Below are 18,811 nucleotides of genomic sequence, written 5' to 3' on the forward strand. Positions count from 1 at the left end.
GCACAAGTTCAAGGGGGAGAATATGCTATGCTTCTAATAATGCATTGTTGGCATTATGTTTAGAAGTCTTTGGTACATAACGATTCTTATCAATGGTGAGGATTCTTATGTTGCTGAAGTGTTTAAATGATACATCATGCTATGATGCAGTCATAAGTTTCCTATGATGAAATCTCAGATGATACTTCTATTGCTTGAGCCACATAGTTATTATTCAGATCAAAATTATGGATGATTGTGGATGAATCTTTTTGATGATGCTTATATGATATGTTTCTTACACGATGATCTTCATAAGGACAAGGAGAAGAACAAACCTTGAGTACATAACTTCATTATTTGATAAGTGTCATTTCTTTTATGTTTTTTTCATCATACCTTCAAATATGCATAAACTTCATATGGTGCAATTATGGATGAGGATTCCTATAGTTCTTGGCTCTCACATGGTTGAGGATTCTTGCTGCTGATGGTATCAAAAAATCTTGACAAATGACCATGAGCTCATGGTTTTCTAGATACATATTGCTGGATACACATTATGCTGGATACATGGATGATTAATTAAGTTTCATATTGATAAATATTGTTGGTTGGCCAAGAGAATGGTGTTGTTACAGGTTCCATGAAAACATATCTATTCGGAGACATGGCTTACTTAGTCACATAATGATGATGACTTCTTACTTTATGATTATAGGTTTGACACTCACATATTTTGATTATCATGGTTGATGCTTATCAGATATGGAATGTTTCCTAGTGATGATACATGGTTGATATATTGAGTGTTCTTATGGAAAGATCATGCAGTTCTTGATGATGAAGCTATGATCATAGATGATGACTATGGTGTTTTCACATACATATGATATGATTTTGTGTTATTGCTTGGAGATATGACATATGCTTAGTTGATTCATGGAAGGTTATGATAAGGATCTTTCTACTAAGGAAATGGAACAAGTTGATCTTGATGAGATCAAGAGGATGAGTTGATATCTATATGCAACATACTTTGTCATAGGTTGATGATATTTACATTGTCATATCTTGGGAACTGATGATGGACATATACAGGTTGCTGGTCTGGATGTTGCTGATAGATGCTTATAGTGCAGATCATATATGGTGCATGATATTTGTTGATGACTATCATAGTCTTGTTTAGATCTTTGGTCTTTTTTATAAATCTCATGTATATCACTCGATGAAAACATCATACAAAGGCCCATGATGCAATAATATATCTCTGTCTGTAATAGTCTTTTGATGAGTCATTTTGGTCATATGATGTAATTTATACCCCACTATGCATGGGAAGGATGATGTAATAATTGCTATATTTCAGTCATGTATAAACATTTGGTATATCCCCACTTGGTTGGGTAGATGAGTAAAATTTTGTATATCCTCACTTGGTTGGGAGATTGATGCATGTATGAGTCATTGGTGATAGGAAGGTCATACTCACATAGTTGAGTTATAGAGTCATGCTATTCTTTTAGAAAATATATTTGCAGACTCTGCATCTGCTCAAGGGGAGCATGGATGGTATAATGCATCTCAGCATGTACAAATGAGGAGTTTAATCAGAGAATTCAACATATTCCTAGGGGGAGCATGATCAATGCTCATATTCAGCTGTTCAAATATGAAATTCTTCATTTTGGTCAACCCTTTACCCTTGATGTCAAAGGGGGAGAGTATCTTTTTCCGCACTTTTCCCTTGATGTAAAAGGCGGAGAGCATTTTGGTGTTTCTTGTTATCTCTAACAGTTTTTACAACTTGCAGTAATCAACACCAACATGGTTGCCATCAAGTCCAAAGGGGGAGATTGTTAGCATTATGATACATGTGTTGTAATTGATGGAAACCAACTTGTATAACAACTCACTTGTATATGGTAATTAGATGAATCTACGTAACTAGATGAATCTACATGAGAGATATCAAATGTGACAAAATGCATGGTAGTTCAAAGGAATCATTTCAAAAGTAATATGGCAAACCACATTATAACAAGTCTATTCAGAGGGAACAAAGTAATGGTACAAAAGAATAGGATGAAGGAACAAAGGACTACAGATCATAATCAAGAAATTGAAGAAAGAGAATGGTTTAAGAAGTATATGCTGGTTCACCTTGTCCAAGTAGTGTATACACATGGACTCATGGAACAGAAGAAGCATATACGTATGCACGCACTTTCACAGAAGGAAAAGCATGTATGGGATAGAAAATCAAGGTTTCGGTCAGAGGTATTTGGTCCAAGGTATTGGTTTGAGGTATTGGTCTGAGATATTAGGTCCGAGTTATTGTTCCTAAGTGGTTTTTGTCCAAGGTATTGAGAAGGCCTAAAACTATATAAGGAGGAGAAAATCAAAGGGATAAGTGCACAAGTAATGAATATCTTATGAAGTGTTAGATCAAAAGAAAATATGCATGTTATGGGTTTTTGATGCTTTGCTTGATCTAGACTAAATATGCACTTGAACGTTTGATGATGGATGAGATCTAATGATGGATCGGGATCATAATGACTTATCATTATGTGATCTAATAATGGATGGGCTAGATCTGATTGCTAACACATGTTTTATCCTTTATATGTGATGATCTGGGTATGTCTGAAGTCAGGAATTGCAGCGAAGTTATAAGTAAGTATTTGCATATCTATACGTTGGTTTGCTTTGGTGAAGGTGTGTATACACACTGGTTCAACTCTTCCAAGTAGCGTATGCAAAAGAAAAGCTTGATGTTCAAGGATGACTGATCTATCTGATTGGTGCTGCTGTTTTATTGATGTTTGTTAATGAAGTCTTCTTAGATCTAAAAGTAAAACTGAATGCATAAAGAGTTTGTGTCAGATTGGTTAATTGATTGAGAAAGAAGGGTGATCATTGTTGCTATCTGTTTTAAACTCTGTAATATGATAATAGATCTTCAGAATGCCACTGATTGGTATAGTTTGTGGTTTAGAGGTTTTATGATTCTGTATCTTTAAAGGTATACGCAGGTTGGGAAAATGGAATTAGTGTATACATGCAGGTTTGCTTCATTAAAGGAGCATATACATTCTGACACACACCTTTTGAGGTTACCATTAGTTCTGGTTGTTGATGTAGTGTTCTGGGTTCATATCTGTGTATTGGTTACAATGATCTGTCTGTTCCAGTTGATTGGTTGGATTTGATTAAGTATGAATGAATGGTTGATCCAATTGTGTCAGAGGTTCAGTGATTATTTGATTGAATTGTGTCAAAGGTTCAAAGTTTTCAGTGATTTATTGTTTTAGTTATATCAGAGATTGATGATTAGGTTTCAGTTATATCAGAGGTAGATTGGGTTTTAGTGATTGGTTGATGCAGATGTATTTGATGGTTGTATTGTAGTGGTGATTGATTTTGAGCTTCAATGTTACTAATGGGTCCATTATGAAAATTTAATGAAACGTGGCATTCATATTGCAGTATTGTGTACCAGGAGTATCCAGTGTGAAAGTTTATGAAACGTGGTCGCTGGAGGATACTGAGGGTTGGAGTCTTCAGTGAGGAAGTCAAAGCTTCCTACCAATAGTGGTTGGTGATTTAATCAAGGGGTTAGAGATCCTTTTCAGTAACAGCTGGAGAACGAGTGAAGGTTGTAGCCTTCTGTACGTCAAAGACTACGTACTAGTAAACATATCGGCTAGTACAAGAACTAGGGGGTTGTAGCTCCCTTCCAATAGAAGTTGGAGAACGAGAGAAGGTTGTAGCCTTCTACAGTTGGGTGCCTACGTATTGGTATGAGTCTGCACCAGTACAATATTGTAAACATATTTTCTTATTATTAAAAGAAGACAGAGACGCCAACAGCAAGTGGTTTTAACCCACATTGGGTTTCCACCTTAAATCTTGGTGTTCATGTGTGTTGCTTATGTGTGATGGTTTATTATGTTATTACTACACATGGTTACTATTTAATGTTTAATAAAATACTAATGAACTGATTAAAGATCAACATATGATGAATTAATTGAATCATAGTGATCTCATAATGAGATCTAAGACAATTAATAAGGTATTACAAACTCATGTGCATGGATTTGTCTATGTTATTTTATGTAATGGATCGATAAGATTGCGAAATACACAGACAATGAAGGAGTAAACAAAACATATTAGACAACACATAACACAACAAATATAATGAGGAGTTCACCCAATACTCCTGGGCTACATCTCCTGGTCCAGCCTTGAGTGGTGGCCTCTCTATTATGTCTTCAAGCAAAGTTTTTTACAACAGTGAGCTCAATTTGAGCCTCACACACAATAGATGCAACAACAAGAACTTTTCTTGAACCTCTCAAGCTTTCTTTGAGTACACAAACTCCCTCAACACTCTTTGTCTCTATCCTAACTCCGTCTAGGAATTTGTTTGTAATACTTCCTCCTCTGTTTGCTCTCTGTCTGTGGCTTTTAAAGCCAAAACTGTGCTGCCTGTTCGTTTCAGGTTCTCAGCTCTCAGTCTCCCTAGCCTTTGTTCACTTTGAATCCCTCTTCCAGCATTATACAATCATTGCATAACGCCTAAAGGGGAGGTGGCCACCTATTCTGTAATGTAAGAGTGCCTCAGGCCTCTAGAACTCCTGTAATAGTCACTCTCTATTTAACACAGTGAAATGTATTTGAAACTAAGAAAATCTGCCTTCAAAAGTCCTTAAGTCTACCTTATTCTCCTATCAGGTCCGCCTGTAAGTCACCATCGCATATCGAAATGGCCTGTCCCTTTGTATTTTGGAAATACATTAAAAACTGCGAAAATGCATTAGAAATGGCTTTCCTCCGGACTTGAAACTATATGTAATAGCCTTAAGGTACCCTTTCGGGTCCGGCTTATCGCATCAATGCTTTCTCCTTCACATTTTGTTTAACAAACGAAACTGTGAAAATACATTAAAAATGGTGTTTGACAGATCTCAAGATCCATATATTATGGCTTATAATGTTATCAGGTCCGGTCCATCAGATCACATATATGCATATGTACATAAACCCCCGCTCCTTTGTATTTGCCGATTGCGATTTGGCGATGCAACGTGGGTCGTCGATCTATATGCTTGATCGATGGTCCTTGTTGACCCTGCCAGTCGCCATCGCATCTCCTATGAGGTCTCCACCGATCACTGTTGCAAGCCTTATGTGGATTCCACCGATATTCGCCGAAGGCCACCGCCGATTGTGATCCGCTACTCAGATCTGGACCGTTGATCAGCTAGATCTGACAACTACTGTACATTACTTTGTTTTGCCTCCAATACTCCGTCTTTTTACTGATTTCTTAGGTTTTTGCCTCCTGATAATGTTTCTCCCCATTCTAAAAGGTTTTCTCATGTGATCTTCTTTGGTATTTAGCATGTTTTTTCAAGTTTTTGAAGACTTAGAGAGTGTTCTTGGATCCATTTGGATCATGCCTTCCCACTGAAAAGGCTTTTGGACCACCAAAATTTGTTTTTCAAACATCGTTTAAGTTGGGATACAGTTGCCTCACTTGCCTAATCTCTATCCATTTTGCACTGCTGGGTTTTGAACCTTTGAGCCCAATTCTTAGGTACTCAACATCACCTCTGCGTATAGTTCTCACCTTCCTGTCCAGAACTATATCTTCCTGCAGCTCATTGAGGTATTCAAGAAACAGATCATCAATGGAAGGGAATTGACTTTACTCTTCAAGATCTTCAATTAATGAAGGTTAAAATAGTCTTAAATTTTTTTCATTTACCACTGAATAGATGTGCATGTATGCTGGAAGATCAAGGTAGAAAGCGTTCTCACCAATTTTCTCAAGTACCTTAAAGGCCCATACCTTATTGGCTTCAACTTCTGTCCCTGCCGATATAAAGCCAGACTTGATCGCCAACTTGGAAGCTGTTCTCCACCCGATTTTTATCATGCCTTACCTTGTACTTGGCTTAGCTCTTTTCCAGCTATTCCTGCACTGCCTGGTGAATTTCTTGGATCTGTTCAATGAATCTAGTTGCTTTTTCCACATCACTATGTCTAGCAACTGCTATGTCTTTTTCAAAGACAAAATCCAAGGGAGACCTTGGTATAAAACCAAAACAGGTCTCAAAAGGAGATCTCTGTGTAGAAGAATGTTTAGCATGGTTATAAGCATCTTGCACATAACATAAATGTTCATCCCAAAGCTTGGGACGCTTGCTGCAATAACCCCTGAGCAACTGGATCACTGTCCTATTGACTACCTCTGTTTGGCCATCTGTCTGTGGATGAAAGTTTGTGCTTTTCTTCAGTCTGGTGTCCATCAATTCCCACAGACTTGACCAAAACTTCCTAACAAATCGGGAATCTCGATCAGATACTGTGGAAGTAGGCAACCCAAAATGCACCCATACATGCTGAAAGAACAACTTTGTTGTTTTCTCAGCTATAATCTACTTATTACAAGGTATTAAAATACACATTTTGCTGAACCTATCCACAACAACATATAAGTAGTCATGTCCCTTTCTCTAGTTTGGCAATCCCCCAAAAAAGTCCATGGAAACACTTTCCCAAGGATGGGAAGGGACTCCTAGTGGAGTCTACAAGCTTAGTTTTCTATTGTTGAGCTTTCTTTTAGCACACATGGTACACCCTCTTACATATCTATAAATTGTTTCATGCATTTTTGGCCAATAGCAGTATCTTTGCTACTATGCAACTATTTTACTTTCACCAAAATGACCTGATATCAAAGAAGTGTGTGCTTCCCTAATTATGTTGACTCTTTCAGTTTGTGGAATGCATAGCTTTCCCAAATGATACAAGAGTTTGTCTTTAACATAGTAATCCAATTCTTCTACCCTTTTTCCATTACTTAAAGCTGCATATACATCTTTAAAGTCTATATCTTGAGCATATTGTTCAATGTAGCTTTCATGCATTACTGAGTTATGATTAAGTATAGTAGATGCATTTATGATTGGTATGTATGCCCTTTTTATATCTGATGACTAAATGAAACCGTTGTAGGAAACCCATCCACCTATAGTGTCTTGATTGCTGCAATTTAGTTTGTGAGTGAAAATACTGAAGTGGCTGATGATCAGTATGTATAACTGTTTCTTTACCCATTAAGTAATGTTTCCATTCTTTTACACTCTATACTAATGCATATAATTCTTTATCATAGGTAGGATAATTAACTACTGCAGAATTAAAAGTCTTAGAATGGTAGCATATGGGTTTACCATGTTGCATCAACACTGCTCTCATGGCATAGTCACTCGCATCAGTTTTGATCTCAAATGGTTGTTGAAGATTTGGCAATGCTAGTACTGGTGTTGTACTAATTTTTTCTTTCAAGGTGTCGAAGGCTTTCTGCTGCTTGCCTCCCTACTGAAACACCTTTTTCAATCCTGTTAAAGCATGTAAGGGAGCTACAATTAAGGAAAAGTTAGCAGTAAACTCTCTCCAATATTGTGCCGCTCCTAAGAAGCTTCTAACTTCTGTAGTAGACTTGGGTTTAGGCCAGTTTACAATGACTGCAACCTTAGAGGGATCTATCTTCAATTCACCACCCCCTACAATATAACCCAAATAATTCAAAGATTTTTTACCAAATTCACATTTTTATAATTTAACAGGGAGATTTTCTTGCTTCAAAACATCTAGAGTCTGCTTTACATGATTTAAATGTTATTCCCATGTTTTACTGAATACAAGAATGTCTTCTAGATATACAATTAAAAAATCATCAATAAAAGGCCTGAGTACATCATTCATAACTCGCATGAAAGTGGCAAGAGCATTAGTTAAACCAAAAGGCATAACTAGCCATTTGTACAACCCTTGCTTTGTTTTGAAAGCAGTCTTCCATGCATCTTGCTCTGCTACTCTGACCTGATGGTAACCACTGTGTAGGTCCAACATGGAAAAGTAAACAGCTTCTTTCAGCTGATCCAATAGATCATCAATGCGAGGAAGGGGATAACGATTCTTAATCGTTATTTTATTCAGTGCTCAGTAATCAATGCACATCCTCCATGAACCATCTTTCTTCCTCACCAACACGATTGGAGATCCACATGGTGATGTGCTTGGTCTTATGAACCCTTTTTCGAGTAGCTCCTATACTTGCTTCTTGATTTCTGCATTCTCTAAAGCAGATAACCTATACGTTCCAATGTTAGGCAATGGAGAATCTTGCTGCAAATGAATATCATGTACAATTTCTCTTTTGGGTGGTAGACCTTTTGGTTCTTGAAATAAGATATCATATTCTGAAACAACTTTTTCTAAATTAGCTTGCTATTTAGCATCATAGCCTTCAAATACATTGGTTTTATCAGGTTTCTTTTCCTTTACAACCATCAGTAAAAATTGCTTGCATGAATTTACAATTCTTTTCATCTGCCCTGAGTTTATGAGAGTATAATTATTCTTGAGTTGATGAGCTCTTACAATATATTCGATTCCATATTTAATGAGTTGATACTTATTTTCAGCTCTATAGAAAATGGCTTTTCTATCATACAAGTAAGGACTTCCTAAAAAATTTCCACATATATCCAAGGTAACGATATCTAACTCAACCTCATCTACAAACACTGTCCCAAAAGAAAACCTAAGTTTACATTGTCTAGTCACTTGTAGCTTTGCTTTATCAGATACCCAACCTAATGGATATGGCTTCTTGTGAGGTGTGGTTAGTAGTCCCAATTTCTTTACAATTGCTTCAGAAATTAATTTTACTTCTAAGCCACTATCAAACAAAGTATCAAGCTTTTGAGCTTGGAAATAACTCTAGTATGAAAAAGCTCATGTATTTTCCTCTCATTTTCTTCACTATCTATAGTTTTTGTAGAATTACTAGTAGATGCTTCAGAATTTTTACCTTTTATACCTATGGCTGCGATTATTGTTTCATCACCTGAGTCTAACCCCAAATCTTTCTGTATAGCAGCAACAGTCTTCCTCTTTTTGCAATCAAACTTCTTGGGTTTCAGCTCCGAATGCAAAGACCAATAATGTTCATCATCATGTCCATCCTTCTTGCAGTGAGTGCATGAAGATTTTGCCTTGTGTACAAAATTTTCCTTCCTCTCTTTCCATTTTTGCTTCCTCTTTTCCTTGTTCTTGCTTGCAGCGGGTTTTGATGATCCCCCAATCTCTGGGTTCACATTCTTGCCTCTAGCCTCTAGATGGGTAGCTTGAACAGATACCTCATCTATGCTAGTAGGGTCAAACATGACAATTGTGTGCCTCAAATAGCTGTGTAGACCGCCTATATACTTTAGCAAATTTTCTGGCGAGTCTAAAGAAATTCCTAGAATCAAAGCTCTTTTTCTAAATTATTGGGTGTAGCTTTGTACACTTTTCCCTTTTAATTGGTGAAGAGTTTGCTAACATCAATCTGTCTGATCCAGTTATCTAGTTTCTCTGCATTTTATTCTCCATCATATATTGGCAAATCAAATTTAACATCTAATTTTATCAAAGATGTTTTCTTCTTTTTATTTTCAAAGCTATCAGGAGTTGTGGATAGAGGAGCCTCTTTTCCTTTCCCTTTACCTTCAGAATGGCCATCTAGAAGATATTCTTCTGTTCCTTTGCCTTGTTTGGAAGTGGAAGAATCGTCACTTCGACCTTTCTTAAATTCTCTATACATTTCTTCTACCATGGCTCTCATGGTCATGAAACTGTCCATGAACTGAGAGTCTAATTCCAAGGGATTTTCTTCTGCCATTTTCCTCGTAGGATAGACTCTACCAATTTCTGGGTTATCTTCAACCAATTCTCCTTCTCCTAATTTGAGCTTTAACCTAGTTATCATTCACCAATCTAGCACAATCTTGTCTAACCTTAGTAAACCTAAAGCTCTTATACCACTTGATCTGATAATGAGATCTAAGAAAAATAATAAGGTATTACATACTTATGTGCATGGATTTTCCTATGTTATTTTATGCAATGGATCAATCATATTGTGAAATACACATACAATGAAGCAGTAAACAAAAGCATAATAGGTAACACATAACACATCAAATTTAATGAGAAGTTCACCAAATACTCTTGGGCTACATCTCCTGGTCCAGCCTTCAGTGGTGGCCTCTCTATTATGTCTTCAAGTGGAGTTTTTTTCAACAGTGAGCTCAATTTGAGCCTCACACACAACATATGCAACAACAAGAGCTTTACTTGAACCTCTCAAGCTTGTTGGGTTGTGTTATATTCTTTCCACGACTAGCCCACGTAGTTAATTGGGGGGTTAAAGGGGGGGGGGGGGGGGGCAGAGCACCCCCTTCATTGCGCCGATTGTGTAGTGAGGGGTGTCACAGGGGGCTTGAGGTGTACTCGTAGTCCCACTTTATGGGGTTCAGGGTAGCGCCACAGAAAATTTTGGTTTTGGACCCTACAGTAGGATGGGCGGACCCACCTATGGTTTTGTGCATGTTTTTGGACGTGATGGTTTCCGGTCCATGGTATTGGACGCGATGGTTTTTCCGTCCATGGTATTGGATGCTTTTGCATGTATAAATATGTATTATAACATTGAAAGGAACATAATGAAAAATCAAGCTGGTAGTCCCGGTTTTGGGATCTAGGGGAAAATCTCTGTGCATATGTGTTTTATGTGTCCTGCTCTCACAATATTTATTTTCTGTGTTGTAGAATTTGTATGCAGGTAATTTATGTACGAGGTTAAAACCTACATTTGGTTTTAGAGAAATTTTGGCTTCAAGGGGACGCCTTTGTTGCTAAGGGGTTTCGCTCGGGCCTGTGGTAGACCTTGTTCAGTGGGAGATCTGTGAGATCGATTCTGGTGGTGAAAGAAGATGGCGAGTAGTGGAAAGATAGAGATCAAGAAATTTAATGGTCAGAGTTTTGAGTTGTGGAAACTCAAGATGGAGGATATGTTGGTGGATAAAGATCAGTGGATCACGGTAGATCTGGGTACTAAACCAACGGGAGTGTCCGATGAAGAATGGAAGAAGCTGGATCGGAAGGCAAAGAGCACAATACGATTATGTGTCTCAGATTCAGTATTGCTGAATGTATCAGGGGAAGCTACAACAAAGGCTTTGTGGGACAAGCTAGGGATTTTGTACCAATCTAAGTCTCTTGTGAATAAACTGTTCCTGTGGAAAATGCTGTATAACCTGAGGATGAAAGATGAAGACTCGGTGATAGAGCATCTGAACACATTTAATACTGTGGTAAGTCAGTTAGCATCTGTTGATATTAAAATTTCAGATGAATATAAGTGCATCAGTTTGTTTTGTTCTCTACCAGATTCATGGGATAGTTTGGTTATTGCAATAGGTAGCAATGCAACTGCTTTGCAGCTTGATGAAATAGTCTTAGCCTTGCTGATAGAGGGATGAGATGGAAAAATATGGAGAACCAAAATGGTGATGCCTTGTCTGTATGAGAATGGTCCTAGAATAGAAACAAAAATAAGTCATCGACTGGGAGATCTAAATCTCTAGGAAAACCTGTAAAGGTGGTGTGCTAGAAATGCGGAAAGGAAGGCCACTTCAAAAGGGACTGTAAATCTAAAGCTCCTGACAAAGGAAAGGGATCTGATGAGGCTCCTTCTACACAGGTGAAAACCACCTTAGATGAAGGTGGAGATGTGTACTTAGCTTCTTCAAGTACACATGTAGATCATGAGGCATGGTTGATTGACTCAGGTGCATCCTTTCACTTCACTCCCCATAGAGAGTGGTTCTATGAGTATGAGAAATATGATGGTGGTGATGTCTTCTTGGGGGATGACAGGAAGGCTAGAATCATTGGTTGTGGAAATGTAAAGTTGAAGCTGCAAGGTGGAATGGTTAGAACACTTCCAGGTGTTCTGCATATTCTTGAATTAGCCAGAAATATAATTTCATTAAGTAAGCTGGATGATGCAGGGTTAAAAACAGTGTTCAAGAAGGATACCTGGAAAATGGTTTGGGGAGCATTGGTATTGATGCAGGGAGTTCGGATTGGAACTCTGTACAAGTTGTAAGGTAGCACTATTATTGATGGGTGCAATAGTTCTATGGTTCCTGAAAGTGGAGCAGAAAATCTAGTGGTCTCTATAGATAAGACCATGCTATGGCATCAAATGCTTGGACATATTGGAGAGAAGGGCCTTCGAATACTTCATGGTAAAGGTATGGTAGAAGGTATGAGTAATAGCTCTCTGGATTTTTATTTCTGTGAAAATTGTGTATACGGGAAGCAGAATCGGGTGAGTTTCCCCTCTGGTGGTAAGAGGGCGAAACAGATATTAGAGCTGGTGCACAATGATGTGTTTGGACCTATGAAGGTTCCATCACTCGGTAAGTCTGTGTACTATGTATCATTTATAGATGACTTCTCAAGGAATACATGGATATATTTCCTTAAGAAGAAATCTAAAGTCTTTGATAGGTTTAAAGAATTTAAGGCTCTAGTGGAAAACCGGACAGAGAAGAAGATAAAGGTACTGAGGACAGATAATAGTGGAGAGTTTTGCAGTAAGGAATTTGAAGAATTCTGCAAGAAGTGTGGTATAGCACGGTAGAAGACTACTCCATATACACCTCAGGAAAATGAAGTTGCGGAAAGAATGAACAAGACGTTGATGAAAAGGGAAATAAGCATGCTCAGTGGTGCCGAGTTAGGACATGAATTTTGGTCAGAGGCAGTGGATACTGCATGTTACCTTGTCAACAGGTCACCTTCATCAGCGTTGGAGGATAAGACTCCACAAGAGGTATGGACTGGTAAGAAACCCTCTGTTTCACATCTAAGGGTATTTGATGTGATGCATATGTACATGTTCCAAAGGAGAAAACAACCAAGTTGGATAGTAAATCTGAAAAGTGCATCTTCATTGGGTATACAGATGGTTTAAAGGGTTATAAGCTTTGGAACCCAGTAACAAGGAAGGTTATGTACAGCCGAGATGTGGTGTTTAGAGAGGTGAAAGATGTTATTAAACATGAAGTCCAACCAAAGGAACCTGAGAAGATAGAGTTTGAGCTAAAGGAGGAAGAATCAGACTCTACTGCAGAGGAGGAATAAGAAGATGAAGAGCCACAAACTCTAGCTGTGAGAAGATCAGTTCGAGAAAGAAGGCAGCCAGAAAGGTATAGTCCATCTGCTTTCTATTTAGATTTTGCTTTGTCTGTTATTGATGATGATCCCAGAACTATGAAGGAAGCAGTGGATTCAGAGGATGGAAAACTCTGGAAAGAGGCCATGGTTGATGAAATGGTATATTTGCACAAAAATGAGGCTTGGGATCTGGTGGAGTTGTCGGCTGGAAGGAATCCCATTGGCAGCAGATGGGTGTTCAAAAAGAAGACAAATGTAGAAGGAAAAGTGGAGAAATACAAAGCTCGGTTGGTAGCAAAAGGTTATTATTGATTTTGGTGATATTTTTTCTCCTGTTGCCAAGGTAACTTCTATTAGATTACCTTTATCTGTTGCTGCTGCTTTTGATTTTGAGGTAGAACAGATGGATGTGGAGAGAGCATTTCTTCATGGGGATCTGGAAGAGGAGATCTACATGAAGCAACCTGAAGGCTTTGCGGTGAAGGGTAAGAAAGAACTGGTATGTAAGTTAAATAAGTCTCTATATGGGTTAAAACATTCACCAAGGATGTGGTATCAAAAATTTGATACATTTATATGGAGACTTGGCTTCACTAGAAGCAAAGCAAGTCACTGTGTGTATTTTAAATTAATTGGTGACCGTGTTATTTATCTAGTCTTGTATGTGGATGATATGTTGCTGGTTGGAAATGACAAAGAAATTATCCAGGATTTGAAGACCCAATTGTCCTCCAAATTCGACATGAAAGATCTTGGTGCTGCAAACTATATTTTGGGCATGGAAATTAAAAGAGATCGTAAAAAGAGGAAGCTCTGGTTAAACTAGAGGAAGTAGTTTGAGATAATACTATAGAGGTTTAATATGTAGGACAGTAAACCGATGAAGGTTCCTATTCCTGTAGGTGTGAGGTTATCTGCTGAACAGTGTCCGAAGACACAAGAAGAGGAAGAGGACATGTCCCGTGTTCCATATGCAAGTTCAGTTGGTAGCCTGATGTATGCAATGGTCTGTACTAGACCAGACATTGCACATGCAGTGGGAGTATTGAGCAGGTTTATGTCAAAACCAGGGAAGGGGCACTGGACAACAATGAATCGGGTTTTCAGGTATTTGCGTGGCACTAATGATTATGGTTTGTGCTACCAAGGAAGACTAGGATTGGATAGAGTGTTGGATATTCATGGCTTTGTTGATGCAAACTAGGTTGGAGATCTGGATCAGAGAAGATCTACAAGTGGGTATGTTTTTAACCTATTTGGAGGTGCAGTCAGTTTGATGAGTAAGAAATAATCTGTAGTGGCACTATCAACTACAGAGGCAGAATACATGGCAACCACTCATGCAAGCAAGGAATCAGTTTGGTTGTAGAGATTGTGTTCAAGTATGGGGTTAGTACATGAAGCTATAAGGATAGACTGTGACAGCCAAAGTGCAATTTTCTTGGCAAAGAACCCTGCATATCATTGAAAGACAAAGCACATTGATGTTCAGTATCACTTTGTGAGGGATATGATAGAAGACAAAAAGGTGTTGCTGGTAAAGGTGGACACTTTGAAGAATACTACAGATGCATTGACAAAAACTGTGAGCTCTGAGAAGTTCTCTTGGTGTAGAGAAACAATGGGCATTTCAGGGCTGGAAAAATGACTAAGCTCTCTTGTGGCCCCCTGTGGAAAGAAAAAAACAAGTGGGAGAATGTTGGGTTGTGTTATATTCTTTCCACAACTAGCCCACGTAGTTAACTGGGGGTTAAAGGGGGGGGGGGGGGGGGGGGGGCGGAGCACCCCCTTCGTTGTGCTGATTGTGTAGTGAGGGGGGGTCACAGGGGGTTTGAGGTGTACACGTAACCCCACTTTATGGGGTCTTGGGTTTTAGCTCCAGATGCAAAGACCAAAAATGTTCATCGTCATGTCCATCCTTCTTATAGTGAGTGCATGAAGGTTTGGCCTTTTGTACAAAATTTGCCTTCCTCTCTTTCCATTTTTGCTTCCTGTTTTCCTTGTTCTTTCTTGCAGTGGGTTTTGATGATCCCCTAATCTCTGGGTTCACATTCTTGCCTCTAGCCTCTAGATGGGTAGCCTGAACAGATACCTCATCTATGCTAGTAGGGTTAAACATGAGAATTGTGTGCCTCAAATAGCTGTGTAGACCACCTATATACTTTAGCAAATTTTCTGGTGAGTCTAAAGAAATTCCTAGAATCAAAGCTCTTTTTCTAAATTCTTGGGTGTAGGTTTATACACTTTTCCCTTTTAATTGGTGAAGAGTTTGCCAACATCAATGTCTAATCCAGTTATCTAGTTTCTCTGCATTTTATTCTCCATCATATATTGGCAAATAAAATTTAACATCTAATTTAATCAAAAATGTTTTCTTCTTTTTATTTTCAGGGCTATCAGGAGGTGTGGATAGAGGAGCCTCTTTTCCTTTCCCTTTGCCTTCAAAATGGCCATCTAGAAGAGATTCTTCTGTTCCTCTGTATTGCTTGGAAGTGGAAGAATCTTCACTTCGACCTTTCTTAAATTCTCTATACATTTCTTCTACCATGGCTCTTGTGGTCATGAAACTATCCATGAACTGAGAGTCTGATTCCAAGGGATTTTCTTCTGCCATTTTCCTCCTAGGATAGACTCTACCAATTTTTGGGTTATCTTCAACCAGTTCTCCTTCTCCTAATTTTAGCTTTAACCTAGTTATCATTCACCAATCCAGCACAATCTTGTCTAACCTTAGTAAACCTAAAGCTCTGATACCACTTGATCTAATAATGAGATCTAAGACAACTAATAAGGTATTACAGATTTACGTGCATGGATTTTCCTATGTTATTTTATGTAATGGATCAACCAAATTGTGAAATACACATACAATGAAGCAGTAAACAAAAGCATGATAGATAACACATAACACATCAAATTTAATGAGGAGTTCACCCAATACTCCTGGGCTACATCTCCTGGTCCAGCCTTCAGTGGTGGCCCCTCTATTATCTCTTCAAGTAGAGTTTTTTTCAACAGTGAGCTCAATTTGAGCCTCACACACAACATATGCAACAACAAGAGCTTTGATTAAACCTCTCAAGCTTTCTCTGAGTACACAGACTCCTTTAATGCTCTTTGTCTCTATCCTAACTCTGTCTTAGCATTTTCCTGCAATACTGCCTCCTTTGTTTGCTCTTTGTTTGTGGCTTTTAAAGCCAAAACTATGTTACTTATTTGTTTCAAGTTCTCAGCTCTCAGTCTCCCTAGCCTCTATTCGTTTTGAATCCCTCTTCCAACATTATACAATCATTGCATAACACCTAAAGGGGAGGTGGCCACCTATTCTATAACGTAAGAGTGCCTCGGGCCTCTAGAACTCCTGAAACAGCCGCTCTCTATTTAACACAGTGAAATGTATTTGAAACTGAGAAAATCCACCAAAACTCTATGTATCAGACTTCAAAAGTCCTTAAATCCACCTTATTCTCCTATCGGGTCCGCCTGTAAGTCGCCATCGCATATCGAAATGGCCCGTCCCTTTGTATTTTGGAAATACATTAAAAACTGCGAAAATGCATTAGAAATGGCTTTCCTCTAGACTTGAAACTATATGTAATAGCCTTAAGGTACCCTTTCAGGTCTAGCTTATTGCATCGACGCTTTCTCCTTCGCATTTCATTTAACAAACGAAACTGCGAAAATACATTAAAAATGGTGTTTGATGGATCTCAAGATCCATATATTATGGCTTATAATGTTATTAGGTTCGGTCCATCGGATCACATATATACATATGTACATACACCCCTGCTACTTTGTATTTTCCGATTGCAATTTGGCGATGTAGCTTGGGCCATCGATCTGCGCACTTGGTGGGAGCAATGAGGACTGTCGATCAAGCACTTGATCAATGGTCCTAGTTGACCTTGCCAGTCACCATCGCATCTCCTACGAGGTCTCCACTGATCGCTGTCACAAGTCTTATGTGGATTCTGCCTATATCCGCCGAAGGCCACCGCTGATTGTGATCTGCTGCTCAAATCTGGACCGTTGATCAGCCAGATCTGACGGCTACTGTATATTACTTTGTTCTGCCTCCGATACTCTGTCTTTTTACTGATTTCTCAGGTTTTTGCCTCCCAGTAGTGTTTTTCCTCATTTTAAAAGGTTTTCTAATGCGATTTTATTTGGTCTTTAGCATGATTTTTTGAGTTTTTGAGGACTTAGAGAGTGTTCTTGGGTCCATTTGGATCACATAAGTTCACTTGATATATGCTGGTTGCCTTAAAAATAGTTGCGTGCACACGTGATTTCCCTTCTCTAAAGCAGTGTATATAAATCTGATTATGGAAATGAAAAAGTGATTGATTTGTAAATACTGATTCACCCCCCTCTCAGTATTATTTCCAACAACATTGGCAAAACCCCTTAAGTATCACGAATGAATAACTACCCTACTCCTTTATATCTCTTGCAGTTGAACCCTTTGATCTTTTGACCTAGTTCCCTGATTTTTCCTCCTGATCTAGCAAAACCCTAAAAAATTCCAAACTCTACTTGAGCCTAACATATCTAGCCTAACATCCTTTCATATTCCAGTCATTATTGGTGTGAATTCATAGAGAGATCCCTCTCTAGTTTAGCAGGGCCCGCTGCAGAACCCTAAGTGGTTTGCGGTTACCTTTGTCGGTCTCCCTTCTCAGCCTTGGGATATTGTGGAGGATAACACACTTCGATGACACATTTAGGTTGTTGGGGATTGAGATATTACAAGCTTGCTAATGAGCCTCAGTATTGCAACGAGAATGTTGCAACTCCCAAGGCTACCAACTATAATTATCTACCCTACGTCGTACAAACTTAAGAGGTATCAACACTATATGTGCAACATACAATGTATCCTTCCTTTGATGTCATGATGTACTAGAGTGAATGCAAGGAAATCAAATCCTAAACTAATTTCATAAATGGAAATTTTACTTTGGAAAAGAAATTAATCCTAAGCAAGAACAACAATTTATAATTGAAATCCTAAGAGCATGAATTCAAATAAATAGGCCTAATCTACATTGTAAAAAGGAATGTTCTAATTGGTGTTTATTATTCCTCAACCATTGATTTAGAGCGTTGGGATCATGATTCAATCCTAAGGTACCAAAACCAATCTTTTTGAGAAAATTTGGGCAAGTATATACATGCTGGAAGAGTACTATAGGAAACAACATATTTACTACATGAAACTATAATTCACCAAACGACCAAGAAAATAAAATTTAACTTGGAAGGGACATATTTTTTTATTGACTAGGATGTCTTAGGTCTCCATCCCAAGTGGAATCACTCAAAAATACCTTTGTTAACCCATCCTAAAAACTAACAGAAAATTACTACTCTAAAATCTAGAAATTCGAGAATTAGTGAGCTAGTAAATCTATCAAATGCCTAACCTAATCAAATGAAAATGATATGGGGTAGTTTTTGTTATTAAATATAATTTTTTTGCGATATAATGCAAGTCAAATCAACTCAATTTAAGCTCATTAGTATGCTCTACAAAATAACAGAATTTTTCTGCTATTTGCGACAAGGGACTTCCATAAATTTAGATTTGGGAATAATCAATGTAATCCAAGTAGCTCAATGATTACTATGACCTTCCAAATATGTCTGAAGGATGAAATGATTCTTGTGATCTTGAAAAATAACTTACTTAAACCATTTAACCCAATCCCACAACAAGAAATCATCA

The sequence above is a fragment of the Pinus tabuliformis genome, chromosome X, assembly GCF_031772625.1.
Source record: "Pinus tabuliformis cultivar Carrire ecotype Pingquan chromosome X, CPIR1, whole genome shotgun sequence".
In the NCBI taxonomy this organism is placed as follows: domain Eukaryota; kingdom Viridiplantae; phylum Streptophyta; class Pinopsida; order Pinales; family Pinaceae; genus Pinus; species Pinus tabuliformis.